General features: G+C 45.1%; 1 protein-coding gene across 4 annotated transcripts in view; it reads right to left on the minus strand.

Annotated features, from left to right (window-relative positions):
• The window catches only part of NCK2 (NCK adaptor protein 2), a 69,298-nt gene extending 48,951 nt beyond the window's left edge, over window positions 1–20,347 (minus strand). For 2 of the 4 annotated variants that reach the window (XM_046661727.1, XM_046661726.1), the window contains exon 1: window positions 20,164–20,347. The gene's annotated coding sequence lies outside the window, so the exon portion shown is untranslated. Of the gene's footprint in view, window positions 1–2,572; window positions 2,740–11,606; window positions 11,746–20,163 lie in introns of those variants that run through there. The other 2 variants (XM_046661729.1, XM_046661730.1) reach the window with 2 other exon arrangements.
• Between the last annotated feature and the right edge of the window lie 3,600 nt (window positions 20,348–23,947).

Raw genomic sequence — 23,947 nt, forward strand, 5'->3', positions numbered from 1 at the left:
TACTCAAGTACCCATGATGGGCGACTGTTGGCTTTTCCTTCTCCTCCTCTGCCGCCTGCTCCTCCCCAGTCCTCCTGGCCCCTGTCCTGCCCCTGGAGCTCTGCAAGTGCGCTCACTTCCCACTGCTGGCTGTAGGGCTCTCGTTCCCAGGTCTCTATTTCTTGGGCTGTGGGGTCCACTGCACACTGGCAATTCCACCAGCCGACTGGACATATTCCGTGACCTCAGAGGAGCATTCACCACTTTTTAAAGAGTGATTACAGTACGTATTAGCAGAAGCTCAAGCACACAATATACCCCATGATTTCTTTGTTTAAATTGTGGCAAAATAAACATAAAATTTACCATTTTAACCATTTTTAAGTACACAGTTGAGTGGCATAAAGTACATTTATACTGTTGCACAACCAGCACTGCCATCCACCTCCAGAAACTTTTCATCTTCTAAAACCGACACTCTGTACCCATTACACTAACTCCCAGCCTGCTCCCCTGGCAACCACAACTCTACTTTCTGTCTCTACGAATTTGACTACTCTAGAGATCTCAGATAAGTAGAATCATACAGTGTTTGTCCTTCTGGGTCTGGCTTATTTCTCTTAGCATAATGTCCTCAAGGTTCATCCATACTGTAGCATGTGTCAGAATTTCCTTCCTTTTTAAGCCTGAATAATATTCTACTGTATGTATAGACAATACATTGTTTATCCATGCATCCATCGACGGACACATGGGTTACTTCCGTCTCTTGGCTACTGTGGATATTGCTGCTATGAAGACAGGTGTGCAAACACCTCTTCGAGACCCTGCCTTCAATTCTGTGGGGTCTCCACCCAAAGTGGGATTGCTAGTCATATGGTGATTCTAGTTTTAATTTTCTGAGGAACTGCCTTACTGTTTTCCACAACAGCTGCAACTTGTTACATTCCCACGAGCAGTGCACAAGGGTTCTAAGTGCTCCACATCCTCACCAACTCTTATTTTCTGTTTCCTTGATAGGAGCCATCCTACTGGGTGTGAGGTACACCTACTTTCCTAAGAGAACCTTCTTTTTAATGGATCCTCAGCAGGATTTGTTCGTGGATGGCAATTCTCAATTTAAAAACAAGTTATACTACTTTATAATAAATCTGGGGTTTCTGCTCACCCCTCTCCCCGTCTTATACAGTGAATATCTACTATTAATTTATCCTTACTGCCAGGATCAGCCAGCCCCCAAAATTAAACCACAGAACAAAAATGCCTTAAAATTTGAGTTTATCAACCAGTTTTTAGGAGTTAATCACCAAGCAACTCACTGTACTATGTGAAATGCTAGTACACAACTAGTATTCCATTAACCAGAGTCCATATTTTATTCAGATGTCCTTAATTTTTCCCTAACGTCCTTTTTCTATCCCAGGAGCTCCTCCAAAGACCACATCCCGTTTAGTTGCCGTAGCTCCTAGGGCTCCTCTCAGCTGCGACAGTTCCTCAGACTCTGCTTGTGTTGGTGCCTTTACAGTTTTGAGGAACGCTGTCAGCTGTTTTGTAGAATACTCCTCAGCTGGGACTCGTCTGATCTTTTTCTCCTCATCAGACTGGGGGCATGAGTTTGGGGGAAAGACCACAGGGTAAAGTGTCACTGTCACTGCATCACACCAAGGCCACACAGCATGGCCAGGACTCATCACTGTTGGTGTGGGCCTCAACTCCCTGGCTGAGACAGTGCCTGTGGGTTTCTCCACTGTCAAGTCATTCTTTCCCTTTTTCCATCCTGTGCTTTTTGGAAGGAAGTCTCTAAGCACAGCCCACACTCCAAGAGTGGGGAGTTATGCTCCACCCCCTCGAGGAGGAATAGCTCAGAAATTATTTGGAAATCCGCATGGGAGATTTGTCTCTCCTCCCGTGTTTTTTAATTTATTCAACCATTTATTTATATCAGTATGTGCTTCAGGATATTTATTCTACACTGTGGGCTACAATCCAGTACTTATTTATTCTGTTGCTCCTAATTGTTCTAACTTCGCTACTGGGAGCTCTTTCTGTTGACTCCTGTGTCCCTTTGACAGAACCCATCATTGTGAGTGTGTGTGGTGTCATGAGCACATCCTTACTTTCTGGCACCACAAGATACTCCAGGCTCATCCTGGGTATCTTCTGCTCCAGTCTTAAAGTCAATCTGGCGGGTTTACACATCCCATTGTTTGTACATTTTACACATGAGAGTTCTCCTGTGCTGACCAGTCCAGCTCCTGGGTCACAGTGTTGCTGAAGACAGTAAAAAAGCTATTTTGTGAGACTGATGGTATTTGATTTCAACAAGCCTTCCCTCCTGCGAAGCAATGCTTTCTAAGTAACGCCTTTCGCTGGGTCCCTAACCTATTTCTCAGTGTCTGCCCTGCTGACTATTCCCACTCCCTCCATAACCACAGTCACCATCTTCGACCACCTATTTCTCCTGCAGCCTATTTCCCGAGTCTCAGTCCCATCCCCCACCCTCACTAATCTGCTCCAACCCAGCCAGGCGTCCCTGTCCCTGACCCCACCTGCAGTCTGCGGTACGTACCTCATGCTCCCCAAGCATAATTACCTTTATCCTTGACTTAGGTGAGCCAAAACTCAGTAACACGTGCCAGGAGCACTTAAAGAAATCTCGGTTGCTATAAATCAGGAGTCTGACGTGGCACCAAAAGCACCAAGGGGGCACTTAGCAAACTCTGGTAGCAGCTACTGGACACCTGCCCCGGGATGGCCGAATGTGCAGCAGCAGCAATCACAACCCGCAGAGCAGCCCCATGTTATATCTCTGATCAGCGGCCCACGCGAGCCCTTGGTGCTGCCTGGCAGGACACTCTGTGTCCTAAGTGAACTTGCTCTCCCTCCGTGGGGGGCTGCTTCAGATCTTCTCCACCCACTAATATCTCCTCCCCTTCACAGTCTCTGTTGAGGAATGACCCTGCCTCTCATTTCACCGAGAAAAACAGAGGCGATCAGAAGGCAACATCTACCCGTGCCTGTGAACACTCGGCTGTCCCTTTTGCTCCTGGCAAGCATCTGGGCGACCTTCTGAGCCCATCCTCCTCTGTGCCCTGGTTCCACCCCTCCTGGCTCCCGCAGGAACCTGCTCCTCCAGTTATTCCCGCGCTCCACCTGTCATGAGCCTCTCTCTTTTCCATGTCATCCTGCCTACACGATGACAGCTGACCCTGTCCAGCAGCCATTTCTTGGACACGCCCTTCACTGGGCTCCCAGGCAGTCGCCCAGCCCTGCTTTTCTCCCTTCCTCTCTGACTGTTCTTCCTTGGTCTCCTCACTGGCTCCTGCTGGTACTTCTGATCTAGAGATGCAGGAGCAGCAGGCTGTCTGGGGGCATCGACCATCCGCCCACTTGCTCCCTGGACGAGTCCATCTACCCTCTTGGCTCTGAGTGCCATCTACAGGCACGTCGCTCCCAACTGTTGCCTCCACCTCTGCTCTCTCCCCTGGATGCCAGACTTGTTTCCCCGGCTGCCTACTGAACACCTCTGTCTGGAGGTCTCATGTGCACTTCAGACTTCACATGTCCACATAAAACTCTTCATTCTCCCCACCAAAAACAAAAGAAAGCTAATCAAATGAACAACCACAACAAAAACCTGTGTCTCCCACAGAGCTCTCTTCTGAGTAAATGACATATATGACAACCATTCACCCAGCTGCTCATCGGGCCCAAAATCTTAGAGCCATCCCACAGACTCCTGTCTCTCACACTCCACCCATTTCATCAGCAAACCCTACAGGCTCACCTTCAAAATACATCTGATTGCAACCAACCTCACCCTCCCCGCCCTGCTCCAAGACAGCAGCAGCCCTGGCCCGGACTATGTCACTTTCTCTGAGCTGATCCTTGCTTCCACCCCTCCGTGCAACTCCCAATTGGCTTCCCTAACAGCAGCCCCATGATGCTCGTAAAGTGGCCGGTGATTTGTGTCGCTCCTCCGTCCAAACCTCACTGCAGCTTCCCGCCACACGAGGCCTTTAATCGAAGCCTAAAATGCCCTGACTCTGGGCTCCTTCTCCAAACCACAGCCTGCTCCTCAAGCTCGCTCTTCCTCAGAACAACCAGGTGAGCTCCTGCCTCAGGCCTCTGCCCCTGCTGCTCACATGCTCCTCCCTGAGACAGCTCTCTGCACAACTCTGTTCCTCCACGTCGTTCAGGCCTGTGATGCAGTGTCACCTCCCGTGCTCCACTCTCCCTCTCTCGTCCCTGACGAACCCCAGCTCTCTGCCAAGCCCAGCTGCCCACCTTTCCTAGAAGAGCTTCTGCGTCACCACCATCCCCGCCACCCCTGCTGTTTTCTTCTTTCCATGCCACTTACCAGAACTTCACACATATTTTTATCGATTGTCTATTTTCTCTCACTGACTGTAATTCTGTGAGGACAAGGCCCTCGCCTCCTCGTAAACAGAACGCTCAGCAAGGCCTTGGCAAGTACCAGAAGGAGTGAGCGGGCGAAGGGCCTGTGACGCTCTTTATCAGCAGCTGCTGGTGGCATGTCCACCACAGGAATCCACGCGTGGACAGAGGACGCGGATGGGCTAGTGTGTCCTACACCGAAGTCCTGAATTGCCGCTAGATTCAAATTTAAGATGCTTCATCTAAAACCATCTCACCTTTTGATACAGTCATTCTTATTCTACATAATAAGGGCTCTTAACTCACGACGGAAGCCAGGGAAGAATTCCAATTAAAAATTTAAATTTTATACTATTCAGCTACTTTGAGTAAAAGGGTGAAAGTACATGGAATATACATAAATATTCATGAAATGCAGATCAATAATGAAGAGTGAATCTGCTCTCTCTTTCTAGCAACTGATTAGTGCAGCAACAGATAACGAAAGACACAAGTTTAGCAAAGCTCATTAAACTACTGAGAAGGCACAGTCTAAGACTAGATCACAGACGTGGCAAATATAATTTAAGTATGGTAGTAAAATTCCAGCATGCAAAAACTTTGTATTTATGTTTTTCAACCTCAAAATTTAAAAATACGTATTGAACACCGAAACAACACAAAATGGATATGGCCCTCTCAGCAAAGCTGTGAGAACACCACATTCCCTTTTACATGAAAGCATTAAAGTTTATAGAGTGGTATCCATTGTTGGCACAGAAAAAGACTCTCTTCCAGTTAAAAGAACGTCTGGATTCTCAAGTAGGAATTATTCATTTTCATAGATCAAAATATGATGATATATACTTGTAAAGAAACCATTGTAAGCAGTACATATAATGACAAAGGACTGGTATCCAGAATATATAAAAAACTGTTACAATTCAAGAAGAAAAAGACCAACACTCAATTGAAAAGCAAGTAAAAGACACGGTCATTGTACAGAAGGGCAGTACAAATGGTGAGTAAGCACAAAAAAAAGCTCGATCCTCTTCCTAATTTGAGATCACAGTAAGATACCATTCTACCCTAAAGGGATAAAAACGAAAAAAGCTGATAGTGTTAGGAAGGCTGTGAAGCAATGGGAATGCTCATATTCTGCTGGAGAGAGTAAGAAGGAATAACCACTTTGGAAGACAATTTGGAATTATCTTGTGCAGCTGAACACTGACACCCTGTCCCAGGCAGCAATGCCACGTCGAGTTACAGGCAGCAGAGAAATGCCAGCACTTGTGTGTCAGGGGACCTGCACAACAGGGCTCCGAGCAGCTCTGCTTACAACAGGTGACGAAGAGAAATCCATCACTGAACCAACAGGAAGAGGGAGACGTGGGTGACAGCCACATCCCTCAGCATCACTCAGCAGTGAGAGGGAAGAGAGCCTCCCCAAAGTACACAGACGATTCTCAGAAACCATGCTGAGTAGAAAAGCCAAAGGACTACATCCTCCACAGTTCCATTTTCACAAAGCCCTAACACGACCAAACTGAACAATGCTGTCTAGGCTTACACATGCATGTGGTGAAGCTAACTTTAAAAAGCAAGGGGGAGGCCAGCCCCGTGGTGTAGTGGTTAAGTTCGGTGTACTCTGCTTCAGCAGCCTAGGTTGGGGTTCCAGGCAGACCTACACCACTCATCAGCCACACTATGGCAGCATACCACATAAAAGAGAGGAAGATCGGCACAGATGTTAGCTCAAGGCGAATCTTCCTCAGCAAAAAAAAAAAAAAAAAAAAAGCAAGCAAGGGAATGAATGAGTAAATAAATAAATGGGGGAGAAGAGACAAATTTCCCCAGAAGAATCGTAAACAAATTATGTAGCCACTTCCCCTCAAGGAGGTGGAGTGTAACTCCCCAGCCCTAAGCGTGGGCTGTGCTTAGACTTCCTTCCAGAGAGGACAGCATGAGAAGGGGAGAAAGCTGACACACGGGGCCTCGGCCAGGTGACCGCAGCCAGCACCACAGCGGTAAGTGAGATGGACAGTACATGCCCTGGATAGGATGCGATGAAAACAGCTCTTTGCCTCCAGGGTCTTCCTCCCCTACCCATAACAGCAGTCTAAAGATGAGAAAAACATCAGACAAATGCCGTCTGAGGAACACCTGACAAGGCCTCCTCCAACTTTCACAGTCATCAAACCCGGAAAAGTCTGAAAACCTCACAGCCTAAGGTCCCACGACAACTAAACGTAACGTGGACTCCTGAGTGGGTCTCTGCACCTGGGGATTGTCTTTACTCTGAAATGTATATTATCTGATATTAATATAGATCCTCCTGCCATCTTCTGACGATGATTCACACCACGTGGAGTATCTTCTCCACCCTTCCAGTGTCAACACATACACAGACACACATACACGAACACGCATATAGTGTCTCTAAAGTGTGCCAGGGTGTGATGGGGAGACAGAGAAGCCGCTCAGAGGCAAAGTCAGATCTGTGCTGGAATGGAGGGGACTGTGGAGACAGGTCCGAAAGGGCCCAAACCCAGGGGCCCAGGACTGCTCAAAGGAGTTCAGAACCCTTTACCGGGTAATCGAACCTGGCTCTAATTTGAGAATAAGAATTTTCTGTTTTATTAGTTATATTTTTGCAGAAAAAAACCTGAGTGATCAGATATTCTATACACCAGCCTGATAAGTTTTCCATTCCTGAGACAGTCAACATGACAGGCCTCCCCACAAATGTCATCTGCACGGGGACAGAACTGGGCCTCCTGGGGTCAGCCTTCAAGGGACACAGGACACCTTAGCCCCAAGCTCTAGAGTCGTAAAGGACACAATGCAATCACTGGTTAATCAGAAGATCTGCTGGGATCTTGCAGTGCCGGAGCCCCAGTCCTGACCATCAGGATGCTAAGATATAAGGGACTTCGATCCTGAGGACTAGGAGGTCTGGCTGTGGAACATTGCAAACATCTTCAGGATGTGATGTAAGTGACAGAGAAGGGCTCACTTTATGCATGTCGCCTTTGTAAAGTAACAATTATTTCACATCCTTCTGTGCTCTGCAGGTGACCCAGATATTGGCCCTGCCAGGCAAAAGGAAGGCTCTGTAAAAATCCCTAAAAGAAGAGAAATTATTTCCCTTTTGCACAAAACAATATACACTGCTATGCGATTTCTCCACTAACCCTGAGCCCTGTCTTCCAGGAACTCACCCTCCCAAGCTGGAATCTCCAAAGCAGAGAACACAAGGCATGGAGAGAAAGTATTGGCACTCCTTTTCTGGTATGTTCTAAAGCACCACAACGCCCTGCACTGTTTCCTCATTATATTTTGTTAGCTTTCTGTGCATAAGACGAGTCTCCCTTGAGGGTGAGCTCACTGTAAGGATCAGAAATCAGTACGGCCAATAAACACTGTAATTAGTCACAGAATGGAATTTTTTTTAAGTCTCGTGAATTATCTAAAGTGTGACTATAGGAAAATCCTCCCACGGAGGACCTTGGAGGAGAAGGTACCTTTAAGGAGACCAATGTAAACATACAGATGCCCAGGCCGGTCCCTTGAGCCCACTCCAGGTTGGTCCCGAGCGGGGCCTGAGCATCCTGGTGACTCCTCCAGGAAAACGCACAGCTCAGAGAGCACACAGGGGTGACCTCGCACAAACGTGAGTGAGGCACATCTAGGAGACAGGAACACGCGTGCTGACACTCGCCTCCCCCTCTCTCCTTACCTCTCCTGTGCTCTCTATCCCAAACCAGCCTCTCTCTCTCCAGGTGGCAGAGGATTTAAAATCCAGGGTCCAGGTCAGCAGTTTCCAAACTGGCTGATCAGTATGACTTGGAAGAAGCTTTAAAATAAAGCAACAAAGTGCAGGCTTCCCAACATGTAATTCCTGGGGTGGGGACTGGGCCCGGGGTCTGTTTTCAAAAGTCCCTCCCGGCTTCTGAGGAAGAACCAGGTTTGGGAACGGTTTTGATGAAAGCGTTTACACGAGCGGTGCTCCCCTGCACCAACACATCTGAATCCCAGGGAACTTCCAGCACCAGAAGCCCAGGCCACCCCTCCACCCAGGTGGTGGCTCCCTCCCTGAGCAGCCAGCAGCACTGACTGACGGGGCTCCCTGGGAGCCGTATGCTCGCTTCTAGAAAGACAAGAGCAAGGCAGAGGCCCCAGTACACACGTCTCCACTCTGTTCCCAAGCACCTAACCAAGTGTCCAGCTCCTCCATGCCTGGCCCCACTCAGCCAACAAAAGCCAGCAGCACTGGCAGCGTGAAGCTCGCGGAGATCCCTGCTCCCCTTTCTGCAGCTGAGACTCAGGTGGCAGATGAGCGCCTGAGTTCACTGCAATGGGGGGGAGGCGGGGGCTCCAATGGGGTCTCACGCACCTGGAACGATTTGTTCCACAGAACTCTGTGGGGATGTAGCAGCCAGGCTTGTGGTACAAAACTGTCCGTGCAGTACTGTTCCTAGAAATCCAAGGTCACAGAGCCGGGACTCACCTCGTCCCTCCTTATCACTGTCTGGGACATTAAGGCCCAGAGGTTAACACATAGCTGTGACAAGAACTACGAGCAGATGTCAGTCCCTGTGCCACACACTCGGCACTCTCTCTAGAGGCCTCTGCTCCAAGCATGAGCTGAAGAGGCTTAGGATCGAGCCACTGGGAACATACAACCAACGTTTTACAAAACCATCCTAAATATGAGTTTTCGGACTATCAGATGTGGTCATCTGAAGATGGCCTGTATTTAGCTTCTCCCACAAAAGAGGCCTCCACCAGACCCAGGTTGCCGACAGGGTAGGCGCCCCTGCCTCAGGCTCCTGGCTCAGCGGCTCTCCCGCTTCCGACCTTGGTGTCTCTCAGGCTTCGTAAGCACTACAGAATTGGCAACAAATCCTCAGTACCATCAGAAGCTTCCAGGTCCCCACACCCTCTAAACAGGCCAGTCTCACTGGGGAGGGTCTCAGGTCTGTGTGTTTCCCACTGAACCCCCATGAGTGCCGGGGGCTGAGCAGAAGCAGCCTCTATGGAACGTCCCCCCAGCAGACTAAGCTCTCTGCTTCCCTGGGGGCGTGGGTCTGGCCTGGAGTCCGCCAGGGCCCTGGGCGGCTCCTGACCTCGGCCTGCCCACACTGTGGCCTGGGCAGTCTGCACACGCAAAGGTCGGAGACTTAAAAAGTAGGATCCCCCATCTTCTTTTAGAGAGCAGTCAGGCTCAAATCCAACTAATTAACTTTTCGCTGCTACCGCTGGTCCAGTTTGACTCTCTGAGAGGCTGGGAAGGCAAATAAATGTCATTTCACGGGAGATGCAGGGTGACCCCCACAGCCACAGACCTGGCAGGGGGACAGGGTCACCTCCCCCTCAATAAGCACTGACGATTACTGGTCTCCATTCATAACTTGCTGTTGTTAAGATCTTGCTTGTTAACACAGCACCAAAAAAGTTTCCCTTAAACTGTGATGTTTTACGTCCAGTTTATTCATAACGTTTTTATAACCATTTTAACACGTTGAAGCCAATACCTTTTCCAAAGAAAACATTTACAATGTTATAATAAAAGTCAACTGGAAAATTGATTCTGATAGGCAGAAATCTAAACCTCAAGGTGCTTTTTCACCATCTACAGAGACACACCAGTGACATGAGAAGGCAGAGGCAAGAGGTCCCTGGGACTACCACCAATGTGTCCCAGGACCACCAGACATGTTACTGTGGAAGACAGCTCCCCAGTTTTTCCATCTACCTCCTTCAGATCTGCACACACGGCGGGTAGGTCTGCAAAGTAACCCTCACACTGCTAGAGCAGTTTCTTTTTCAACTTTATTGAGGTATACTTAACATACTGAAAGTTGCACATATTTAATGTATACAATTTGATGAGTTAGGACACCTTGAGATCATCACCACTAACAAGGTAATAAACATGTCCCTCACCTCCAAAAGATGTGCCAGTTCCAGGTCTAGTTAGCTAAAAGCTACGCTCCCCATCCTGGTACACACACAGTAGGGATATACTTTTTGTGTCTCTGGAGGCGGGAGGCCAAGGAAAAACACTTTACTTTTCCTAATTTTGGACCCGTACATGCAGTAACGGTCTCATTTACAGCTGTGAGGCCTGTTTCTTAGTATATGGCTCTGTCCCATCTATGTCATCTACATGTCTGGTCCAGGGACTCTGAAAGCAGGACAAAGAGCACTGCGAGGTCAGTGCATCCGTAATCCAGCCCGCAGACATGAGTCACGGGTCACCCTCCACCCTGTGCCGTATTTGGCAAGTAAAGTAACCTCTCCTGGCTCATTTCTTTCTTTTATAAAATGGGAGTTAGGCGGCGGAGAATACCCACATCACCAGATCTGAAAGAGAATTTGTGAAAATTCCTTTGTAACCTGTAAGGTACAACTCAGAGAACAGTGGAGAAATAACTGGAACGTTATGAATTCAGCTTCTGCAATCTGTCAGAGGGAAAAGACGGTGGGGGGGATTTGCTTTTCTGTATGTTTCATTTTTTTCTCCAGCTTTCTAGAAGCCACACTGCTAGGGCACGTCAGCTAAGGTAGAAAAGAAAAATGATTGACCAAACTTTGATCATCACCTCAAGGATCAGAAAATGATTTCATTGACTACATAAAGAAACGTTACATCACAATTTTATGAAGCTCTGCTCTGCACACAGGCGCTATGGGAAGGGCCATGGATCACGGGGACAACCACACCATACAGGAGGTGTATAAGGTCCTCTTGCCTGTACAAGTAACTTCTCCTTCAAAGGTCTGTTTCGTAAGTTGGGAATCACCAATAAACACCAGGTGCCTTTGAACACCGTTCAGGAACAGCACAAGTGGAAGTTCGGGGCCTGTTCCTGGCCTCAACTCGGCCCTGAGCTGACGAGCTGACCCTGGGACTTCAGAAGGTACTGAGGCCCTCCAGGGGATTTGGGTTCCTGCCCCTCCAACCCTTCCCAAAGCCTTCCATCATGCTGCTTTCCTTAAGTTTCCAAAAGGGACTTGTGTCCAATCTGTACTTGGCTGCTAGAAATTTTGCTAGGGGAAAAATAAATTAATAAAATTCATGGTCCAATAAGAGTAAAAGGCTTTGGGTCAGGAAGATGTCGGCTCACAGCCTGCTCTGCTCTGATGAGCACCGGGCTTTGGCCCAGCTGTTTAATCTCTCAGAGTGTTCAGTGGTTCCTGGTTCAAGGTAAGCACTCAGATAATAGGTCGTTACATGTCCTTACCATGGAATGTCAGAGACACGGGGAGCAGAAAGAACAGGAGCTTGTGAGCAGCAGACCTTGGTCAAAATTCTGTCGTGCAAGTTCAGCATTATGACCCCAGACAACCATCTTAACCTCTCCTGAGGCTTAGTGTCTCTGCCTATAAAATGGGGGAACAAGACCTGCATTTCAGATAAGAGATAATACTAGAGGTGGCAAGCCCTGTGCCTAGTACCTGGCAATAGCTGCTTCTGTTGACTGCACCACCGGGTTAACTGTGGTAGAATCAACGTTGAAAAAGTTTTAGCAACTGTCAATACTCACTGGGCAATTATTTAATCAATTATCACAGATCTAGGTACTACAAAAACTGGAACATCAAAGGGTATGGTCATCCCTAAACACTCAGTATCCCGTAAGGAAGATCCAATTGGTCCAGTTGCAGAGGCCCTGCCCCAAACTCCCCAGGGGTCCTGGTTTTGGGGGAGCAGCAGTAAGGGCTGGAATGGTTCCTTCTATTTTGGAAGAAACTCAACAAGTTACTTCCAGGTATCTACACCTCCCAACAGCAGTTACAGCCCTAAAAACTTAATGAGTGAGAAATGGGTCTTGTATGCAGTAGGTCTTTCTAAACAATCCACGCGAGGGCAAAGTAAGTTACCAGCAGTCTCCAAAATAGCAAAAAGCTGGGATATGGTCAAAGTGAGGAATAAATTTAAGGCAACTTTACTAAGCATATAAACTCTCAGAAAATTATTACTATACAAATTGAGGCTAATATCAATAAAAATTTCCTTTACTAAAAGAAAAATTACTGGATAGCATTTTTATGAACCTAAGACTGACAGATATGCCTAACTTTTCATTTTCTCCTGTTCGATGCACAAACAACCCATTGCTGCTTCTACAGTTGAATGAAAAATGATACATACAGACTTCAGTTGTTATCAGCTTAAAATAGACTGTTATAAGAAGTTTTATGTAAGCCTCACAGTAACCATAAAGCAAAAACCTACAATAGATACACTAAAGAGAAAGAGAAAGGAATCTAAGCACATCACTGCAGAAAATGATTAAATCACAAAGGAAGAGACAAAGGGATGAAGAAAGGAACAAAAGAATTACAAAAAGGCAAGAAAACAATTAACAAAATGGCAATAGTAAGTCCATACCTATTAATAATTACGTTAGATGTATATGAACTAAATTCTCCAATCAAAAGACACAGTGGCTGAATGAATAAAAAAACAAGACCCAACTACATGCTGCCCACAAGAGACTCACGTCAGATGTAAGGATACAAACAGACTGAAAGTGAAGGGGTGGAAAGATACTCCATGCAAACGGAAACCAAAAGGAAGCAGAGGTAACTACACTTCTACTGGACAAAATAGATTTTAAACCAAAGACTAATAGGAGACAAAGAGCATGATCATATAATGTTAAAGGGGTCAATCTGACAAGAAGATATAACATTTGTAAATACTTAGGCACCCAACATAGGAGCGCCTAAATATATACAGCAAATACTAACAGACCTGAAGGAAGAAACAGACAGCAGTACAATAATAGTAGTAGACATCAATACTCCACTTTCATCAATGGCTAGGTCATCCAGACAAAAAAAGAGAGAAAGAAAGAAATCTGTACGTAAACTACAGGCTAGATCAGGTGGACTTAACGAATATTTACAAAACATTCCATCCAACAGCAGCAGGATACATACTTTTCTAGGCACACATAGAACATTCTCCAGGATACATATGTTAGGCAACAAGAAAGTCTTAATAAATTTAATTAGACTGAAGTCATATCAAGCATCTTTTCCAACCACAACAGTATGAAAGTGGAAACCAATTATACGAAGAAAACTGAAAAGCCCACAAACATCTGGAGATTAAACAACATACAACTGAACAACTAATGGGTCAAAGAAGAAATCAAAAGAAGAACTCAAAAAATATCTTGAGACAAATGAAAATGGAAATACAATATACCAAAATTTATGGGATGCAGCAAAAGCAGTTTTAAGAGGGAAATTCACATATTAAGAAAAAAACAAAGATTCCAAATAAATTACCTAACTTTACACCTAAGGAAACTAGAAAAAGAAGAACAAAGCCCAAAGTTATTACAAGGAAGGAAATAACAAAGATAAAAATGGAAATAAATGAAATAGAGACTAAAAAGACAATAAAAAACATCAATGAAACTAAGAGCTGGTTTTTTGAAAAAATAAATAAACAAATCTTTAGCTAGACTCACCCAGAAAAAAAGAGAGGACTCATAAAATTAGAAATGCAAAAGGAGAGATTACAGCTGATACCACAGAAATACAAAGGGTAACAGACTACCACGAACAATTATACAGCAACAAATTGAATCCTGGAAGAAAAGGATAAGTTCCTAGAAACATACAACCTACCAAGACTAATTCATGAAGAAACAACATCTGAACAGACCGATTAGTAAAGAGATTGAGTGAATAATCCAAAACCTGCCAACAAACAAAGGTCCAGGACCTGAAGGCTTCATTGGAAAATCCCACCAAACATTTAAAAATGAATTTATACCAATCCTTCTCAAGCTCTTCCAAAAAACAGAAAAGGAGAGAACACTTCCAAACTCATTTTACAAGGCCAGCATTACCCTGATGCCAAAAACATAGAAAAACACTACAAGGAAAGAATACTGCTCAATATTGCTGATGAAAATACAAGGAAAAATCCTCAAAATATTAGCAAACCGAATTCAACAACACATTCAAAGGATCATACACCATGATCAAGTGGGATTTATTCCAGGGATGCAAGGATAGTTCAACATCTGCAAATCAGTCAAAGTGATACACCACATTAACCAAACTAAAGATAAAAACCATATGATCATCTCAATAGATGCACAGAAAGTATTTGAAAAAAATACAACATCCATTTATGATAAAAACTCTCAACAAAGCAGGTATACAGGGAACATACGTCAACACAATAAAGGCCATGTATAACAAGCCCACAGCTAAAATCGTACTCAATGGTGAAAAGCTGATAGCTTTTCCTCAAAGATCAGAAACAAGACAAAGATGCCCAGTCTTGCTGCTTTTACTTAACATAGCACTGGAGGTGCTAGTCAGGGCAATTAGGCAAGAAAAAGAAATAAAAGGCATCCATATCAGAGAAGAAGAAGCAAAACTGTCACTATTTGCAGATGACATGATACTATTATATATAGAAAATTCTAAATACTTTACCAAACAAACCTGTTAGAATTAATAAACAAATTCGGTTAAGTTGCAGGATACAAAATCAATATACAAAAATCGTTTGCATTTCTATATAATGAAAACAACCTATCAGGAAGAGAAATTAAGAAAATAATCCCATTTATAATTGCATCAAACAGAATAAAGTACCTAGGAATAAATTTAACCAAGGAGGTGAAAGATCTGTACACTGAAAACTGTTAAGACACTGATTTTTATTAAAAAACTCAAGAAAACACAAATAAATGGAAAGAATTTTCATGCTCGTGGATTGGAAGAATTAATATTTTTAAAATGTCCATACTACCCAAAATCATCAACATATTCAATGCAATCCCTACCAATTCCAATGGCATTTTTATCAGAAATAGAACAAACAATCCTAAAATTTGTATGGAACCAAAAAAGACCCTGAATAGCACAAAGCAATCTTGAGAAAAAAGAACAAAGCTGGAGGCACACACTGTCAGATTTCAAACCATATTACAAAGCTACAGTAGCAAAAACAGTATGATATTGGCATCAAAATAGACACACAGATCAATGGAACAGAATAGAGAGCCAAGAAATAAACTCACGCATGCATGGTCAATTAATTTACGACAAAGGAGCCAAGGATATACAATGGGAAACGAGAAGTCTCTTCAATAACTGGTGTTGAGAAAAGTGGACAGCCACGTGCAAAAGAATAAAACTGGACCACTATTTTATACCATACACAAAAATCAACTCAAAATGGGTTAAAGATGTGAACAGAAAACCTGAAACCATAACCTAGAAGAAAACATGGGGTAGCTCTTTGAGACCTGTCTTGTCAATGATTTTTTGGATCTGACATCAAAAGCAAAAATAAACAACTGGGACTACATCAGACTAAAACACTTCTGCACAGCAAAGGAAACCATCAACAGAGCGAAAAGGTACCTATGGAATGGGAGAAAATATTTGCATATCATATATATAAGGGGTTAATGTCCAAAATACAGAAAGAACTCATACAATGCAATAGCAAAAACACACTTTGATTAAAAAGAGGGCAGAGGCTCTGAATAGACATTTTTCCAAAGAAGACACACAGATGGCCAACAGGTACATGAAAAGATGCACCATCATACCATATGTCTGTGGTGTATGTATATATATACATGTATATATATACGTATATATATATGTGTGTGTGTGTGTGTGTGTGTGTGTGTATATATATATATATAAAATCAGCATCACAAATCATCAAGGAAATGCAAATCAAAACCACAAGGAGACATCAGCTCACCCTGTTGGAATGGCTATCACCAAAAAGATAAGATAACAAGTGTTGGTGAGGATATGGAGAAAAGGGAACCCTTGTGCACTGTTGGTGGGAATACAAATTGGTGCAGGCACTATGGAGAACAGTATGGAGGCACCTTAAATAATTAAAAATAGAACAACCACATAATCCAGCAATCCCATTTCTGGGTATATATCCAAAAGAAATGAAAATAGGATATGGAAGAGATATCTGTACTCCCATGTTCATTGCAGCATTATTCACAACAGCAAAGATATGGAACCACCTAAGTGTCCATCAAGGAATGAATGGATTAAGAAGATGTGGTATATATACATACACACAAACGCACACACACACACACACACACACACACACACAAATGGAATATTATTCAGCCATGAAAAAGAAGGAAATCCTGACATTTGCTATAACATGGATATACCCTGAGGGCATTATGCTAAGTGAAATAAGCCAGACAGAGTAAGACAAATAATGCATAACTCATTTATATGTGGAATTTAAAAAAAACCAGTCTAACTCACAGAAACACAGTAGTAGTAAAGTGGCTGCCAGGGGCTGGGGGTGGGAGAAATGGGCACAGGTTGGTAAAAAGGTATAAGCTTCTAGCTATCAGATGAATAAGGTCTGAGGATCTAGGGTATAACATGATGACTATAGTTGACAACACTGTAATTTGCTAAGAGAGAATGCAAATGCTCTCACACACACAAAATGATAAATATGTGACATGATGGATATGTTATGTAATTAGATGGTCAGAACTCTTTCACAACGTATACAGTGTATCAAATCACTTCAAAGTACACTTTAAATATCTTATAATTTTATTTGTCTACTATATCTCAATAAAGGTGAAAAAAGTCTTTTTCTATATCTCAATAAAGCTGAAAAAAAGAAAAAAGGATCACTGCTAACTTACACTCTGGCTATTCACATCAGCATCGGACACAGTTTGTGAAATCCTGGTTTCCGTTACTTTACCTAGCCCATGAGTCTTGTCACCTAAGCCACTGTCTTTCCTCCCCCATAACATCAACATCCTTCTACCCATTAGGCTTCTTTCCTGAAAAAGTCTCCAAATAGCTTTTTGAAAGATTAAAAAATCTTCAGCATAGCATACAAAGCCCTTTGCATTGTCCATCCCCAGTAAATACTAGCCAGCCTCCAATAATGGTGAGTCACACTCAATTTTCTATTCTACATGGGAAGAATTAAGTGCAGATTGCACATTTGTTAACAATTCCGGTGTAAATGGAAAGGTGGGCTACCATGCTCTGCCCACGGTCTCCACTCACCAAAGTAGGCAGGGTCAGGGCCAGGGAGTTCCAAAGACTCGACTCCTTAACTTCAAAGTCGGGGGAGGCTCCAGGGGGAGACAAGAAGATGGGGTAGGGAAGCGCACCAGCTGGAAAGAGGGGCTCAGAGACCCACTCAGGCCCCTCTGAGATGTAGCTCGGACACCCCCCTCCTCAAACTGCTCCCCAGGGCCAGGCCCCAGGTGTAGGTCTAAGCTAGGACAGTATAAACTTATTTCTAATAACTGGGAAATTAATCGGAGGCTGACATCCCACTTACCACTTTCCCAGGCTAGCAACGCTTTCATTTCTTTCCAAGAAATGCCAAACAACAAAGCTGACCAGGCTATCACTCTTCCTGCTGGCACTTCAAAGACCACTGGCCAAACAGCTTATGCTGGGCCCCCACTCATCACTGCTTCAATGGCCTGGAGACTCTGGGACCCACTACCCAGCTAATCCACTGAGCCTGCCCTGTGCCAAGGGGACCCATTATGTCTCTGCCCACACCTCCTTTCATTCTTTAAAACTCATTCCAAACACAGCATCCTCCGGCTTTTCCAGCCTCCTCTCCGAGGGTCGGCCCCCCTGCCTCAGGCACAGGGCCTCACTGTAAGAACCTCGCCACACAGTTATCACGGCCCGAGAGCCATCAGGATCTTGCCCCAGCCCGCAAGGACACGAGAAAGGGCGTTTGGAACCATATTTTACCTATTTGTGTAGCTCCTAAAACAGTCACTGCAAGAAAAACAGCCTAGAATCCAGCTGGTACTCACAACAAATATTTAACAGATACATTTAATGATGTTCCCGCTGAACATTTATCTAAACCACAAAAGTAATTTGCAATAAGCAAATCAGGGTTTTGGTGTGGATCTCATGAACTTATAAAATATAGGTAATTCTTTAAAATTATATGGGTATACATATTTTTGCAAGTATATTTTCATGATAATCTATGAATGGTTCTCTACCTAGTTGGACCAGGAATCAACTCATTTGCCTAACACGACAGGCTCTTGCTGGGCGCTTGTGCACAACCCAGTGCCGTGCGTGCGCACTGACTCCCCCTGCCTCACTACTTTCCGAAGGAGAAACTTCACAACACTTTAAACAATAACTTACAGTCTGTCAACGTCATTAATGATCAAGAACTCTCTAAAGAAGCAGTGTCAGATTCTGTTACTGATGAATTATTAATGAATTCTGATGATCAGATTTGAGGATTTGCACTAATTTCTAGCTTACATTGCCATAAAATATGTGACTGCAGTTACAGATGAATAAGTCTTAAAAGGTTCCACTTCAATGACTATTAAAAAAACCGAGTCACCGGGGGTAAGTCTTTTTTTACATAACGGACATAAACTAGGATTGAACCTGAAACACCCCAGTGGTGTCTGCTTCCATAAGGTCTGGAAGGGAACGCTGGGGGTGCCCTATCAATGCAGAGGGGATGTGAGGCCAGCAGGAGCCAACACCACCCTGGGGAGGGCAGGGTCAGGATAAGGTCAAGTGCAGGGGGAGGGAGAAGGAGGAGGGCTTAGAACCAGGCTGCACAGTATGAGCTCCAGGCTGTCAATTCCAAACCAGGACCGAAGCCAGGAAATCATAATGACCGACACCCGAAATGAACGGGACGATGCGTCAGTTTCTCCAAAAGGGATCATAAAGGACAATAAGGCGAAGACCGGAGACACTTACTTCTCCCCTTATGAAATACTACACATTAATTCTATGCTGTTCTGGTTACCACACATCAAAGGGGAACATACTTAAAATTAACAAGGCTCCAAAGGAAAAAAAAGTGGTCAAGGACGAAAAAACTCATTGACAAAATTTTTAGTAGCAGTTTTAGACCAAATGAAAGAAAATTCTAATTTACCTAATATATTTACAGAAATCATACCAAAAGATTTTATAGATGTAGATTCAAGAATAGTCTAAAACAATTTCTGAATAATAGAAGCAAACTAAGGTTTTGAAGGAAGGCTGACGAACTGGGTGTCACCCCTCCAGTGAGGAGACAATGCTCTGGGAATACACCATGCCTTCCGTAACCACCCCTGATGGTCTGGCCAGAGACGGACAGCAGCCCGACCAGACTGCAGCCAGCAATTCCCACGTTTAAGTCAAACGTCCAAACCGCTGGATAGGGCTCAGCGTGCAGAGTGCAGAGACATGCTTTTGTCCAGCACGTTATCTTAGCAGAGGGCCCCTGGATCTTGGAATCCACAGCTGGATTACAGGTACAACTTTAACACACACAAACAAACAGCAAACCTTCCTGGGAAGCCTGCATCGGCTTGCATGTTTTGAGTAGACTTGACTCTCCAGCATCAGAGCTGGAAGGAGCCTTTTCTAGCCTGAAAGCACCCTGAAGGCGGTTCTTATTCGCCTCGGTTCTCCCAAAGTAGCAGACAGAGGCCCCACTCCTACAGACTCACGACCACCTGCTGGGCGGAGAGCTGGCGCCCAAGGGCGGGTTACAGGTGGGAGATGCCCACCATTCCGCTTCCTGGCCACCCAATGCCACCACATGCTGGAGAGGAATAGCAACCTAATTTTTGAACCAGGTCCCATGAAAACCTAAATTTTTTGAGCTCAACAAATCAGGGCTACATTTATTGCCATTTTACTAATGTAAATCCTACTGTGCAAAGCGAGCATGTGAGGCAAAAGCAGCAACTCCTCCCACCTGTTTTAAGCAGAAAACCGCCTACTCACCTTTGGCACTCAGTTATGAGAGATGACTGGCAAAATGCAGAACTCCTCCAAAGGAGAATTCTTCAGCTGATTACACCTCTGAGTTACAAAGCTGCAGGAATTCTCCAAATTCTCAAATCCAACTCAAATCTCAACAGGGAGTTATGATCTGGGAAACCACTTGTATAAAAGGAACATAGGAAATCTGAAAAGAAACAGAAAGAACCATATATTAGGACTGCTTGTTTGATTTTAAGCATCAGCTTGAGAAATAACTGATTATTTGCCTAAAACCACTATTTTTAAAATACCCCACAAAAAAGTCGCTTTGTATCTACTGACCTCTACCCAAACAGAACTGCTCTCGTCTGTCTGTACCTTCCACTCCTGTGTCAGCTCTAAGGCAGAGGTCAGAGAGACCAACCACACACTTGGTGGAGGGAAGAGACAGGAGGGTGGGGACAGCAGCTGCGTCCAAGAGCCCTAAGTTCCCTGGTCTCTTCCAGCCCTCCTCCCCACAATGCCTCACCCACACCCTTCAACGTCGCCAAATCAAAAGGGTGGATGCCAGGTGAAAAGGAAGCAAGTCTGCGGCAGCCTAACGAAGGGCAGGGCCGCTGGGAGCAGGGATGTGATTTCGAGCCTCGCTCTTCTCTTTGAGGCCTCTGCACTGGCCAATTGAGAGAGGCCACCGACTGGACACAGCCTTGTGCTAACAACACCCCTGCAGGAAACCTGAGAACACACCCCAACACTACAGGGAAGTGAAGACACAAGATGCCCGACAGAGTGACCCGAGCCCGCTCCCTCCTGCTCGGGTCTCGTGTTCACTACACTTGGGTAACTGTTTTCAGTCCCTGCCCAACACTTCCGAGGGGGCCCTGGAGCTCCGAGGACCTCCAACTGAGTTCACTGACATTTTTAATTACGTTTCAAACCCAGAGGGGATCTGTCCTGACGGTTCACTCAGAGAAGATCTATTAATTCATCCCTAGCATGATTATGACCCAAAGTGCTAAATATGCCACAGAAAAATCGAATTCTATTTTAATCAAAGAGAAAAAGATAATTCAAGTAAGGCTATCATAAAAATGTTATAAGGCAAGTTCATAAATTTTGATTAAAAAATTAATTCCTCTTTATGCATTCTCTAGCATTATTTTAAAGGCTATATGATTTAAAAAATATATATGACTTAATGCAAGGAAAAGGTAATGCCCAAACACCATGGGAATACTACATTTGGGCAAGACGTCACTGCGTCCCAGGACGATTACGCCCCTCTCTCTGCTAAGTGTTTACCAAAAATAACACGTTCTCTAGAAACAGAAGTTTTGGTATCTGGACTCAGGTCTTGACCAAGGACTCATATTTCTCACTGCTGACCTTACAATGCTGCCGCCAACTAACCACAGTCACGCCCACAGATGCCACCTCAATTAGCATTTTCAGGGGTTCTTCTAGATACAAGCAGTGCTGTCAAAATTCTCACTGAAAGTGAACTTGCTGGAGTCACATCTCCCCTGGCCACCGTGGGGCGTGTAGAGTTAGGAGCGCTGGCCTTCAGAACCCTAAATCCACCAGACCAACAGCAAAGCTAAAGCCGGAGCCACTTATCTACTAGTCCAAAGCAGAAGGACAATGGAGCGGCCCTGGAGGCCCAGTCGTTTGAGACCCGGTGTGGCGGGCTTGGTGGAAAAGCCACAGAGAACAGAGCAGGATATGAACTAATGAAGGAGCTTCAATCAAAGTGACACCATGTTAAGTTCATTTAAAGGTGCCAGTGGCCATCTGGGATTTAAGCGTGAAAAACGAAGGCTGCAGTGCTTTCCTTGAGAAAAGCATTTCACTGACGAACTGTCAGTGCACTAGGCGTACACCTGACATAGAAATAAACAGCGACCAAGGTCTCCCTCTCTCTCCGGGTTTCCATGAAGTCTGCCCACTGTCTATGTTTAGCATGGGGTTATTAGCTTATTCAAAAGCTCTGTTAAGGATGAGTATTTCAAATCAGGTCTTAATTACAGCCTGTGATCTAAACCATCAGGAAAGCATATACTTTGTGCAAAAAACCACCTCAGACAGGAAACACTATGGGGCCCAAGGTCACCTGGAACAGAAGCCTCGCCCAAGAATTCACTCAAGGATGTTCTACCCAGCCCGCTCAGGCAGAAGGGAACGCATGAAACAGGCGTGTATTTCTTTAAAAATATTTCTCCACTAGCAGCATGGGCATTTCCCTTTCTAAATAAAAGCAGACGAGGAAGGAGTAGAAAGGAATTAACACTAATACCAAATGTATCTCTCTCTCCACATTAATTTGGACCCCTAATAATATAAAATTTTATCACTGCAAAACTCAAGGGATTATCTGAATTCTCTATAACACTGAGGTTTTTTTTGTCTCAACTATGTTTGGAAGCACCCAAACCACAACTAGGGCTTTCCCCAGCCTTTTGGGGGCGCTTAGCTGCAGCGCCCACTTCAACTGTGGGGCGCCTGCGTCTGCAAACCCAGTAGCACTACGTGACCCAGGGCCTGGCATCAAGACGCCCCTTGTGAGCTGTCCTGGTCCAGTCTAACCCCCAGCACCGGCCACAGTGCCAAGCACAGCGTCTTCTGGGTGCTCCTGGGCTCCCTCTGAGCCTTGGGCAGAAGTGGAGGTGCAGAGCTGACATCCATCACTAATGCACTTCACTCCAGCAGGCATTAAGGGTTACTAAGAGGGCATGTGCCCCATTCTGCCCACGGCCCACAGCTGTGTGCCTTGGGGCACACTACCGCTGGACACCACTGCTCTACCTACTGTCGAGTTGGCTGATCTGCCCAGATGACCTGAATCCCCACAAGGCTCATTTCAGAGTGCTCAGTGACACCGCCTCTCCTTCCTCCCCATTCTCAGAAAGAAAGGAACAGCAAGGGAAGAGAAGAGCTTGTACTGGCCCCGGGGAGACACTGCACTGGTGGGCCTCACCAACCTTCACAGCAACCCTGGAAGATAAAACTTCTCGTTCCGCTCAGGAGCCAAACCACCCTAAGTCCCACAGCCAGAATTTGAACCCATGCTTGTCTGATTTCAAAGCCCAGCCAGGCTCTTTCTCCTTGCAAAGATCACCACTAATAGGCTAGAACCTTGACACTCAGGCAAACACCGTGTGTCGCTGCCATCTGTATGGAGCGTCCGCTACACTGGGGGGCCAGCTTCAGCCTGTCAAATCGGGCAGGACAGTGTTATGCTGCATCAAACAGCAAGTCCACGAACCAACGCACCACTTTAATTCTGAAAGGCACTGTTTCTTTTAGATGTTGACCCAGCAAAAAAAGAATTATTTAATAACGTTACCTGCGTGGCATTGCACACAACCTAAAGAGTCGCAGGTTACATCATAACCAAATCTTATACATACAAAACACCAAGAGAACCGCCAGACCCCTAATCTGTAGACAGAGCTAAAGGCAACAATGTTTTTCTTTTGTTGAAAAAGAAAAAAGCCCACATGATTATTATAGGCCTCTGGGCTCAAAATGCCAAAAACCTCATCCTGTCCTTTCTTCTCCCCCGCCCGCCCCCGTGTGACCTTCAGACCCAGCAGGCACTGCAGCGGCCTGAGTGGATGTCCAACTCAGGGTGAATGCAGAGGGCACCGCCTGACCGGAACAGCGTGGGGCCAGGGCTGTCCCACTGACTTCTGGCAGAACTAGCTACATTTCATTCCTACTGAACCAATTGGTGGAAAACTTTACTCAAGCAGGAAAATGCTGGTTTCAAACACTGAACAAAGCTACACGAAAGTCTCCCTGAATG

The sequence above is a fragment of the Equus quagga genome, chromosome 5 (assembly GCF_021613505.1).
Source record: "Equus quagga isolate Etosha38 chromosome 5, UCLA_HA_Equagga_1.0, whole genome shotgun sequence".
NCBI lineage: Eukaryota > Metazoa > Chordata > Mammalia > Perissodactyla > Equidae > Equus > Equus quagga.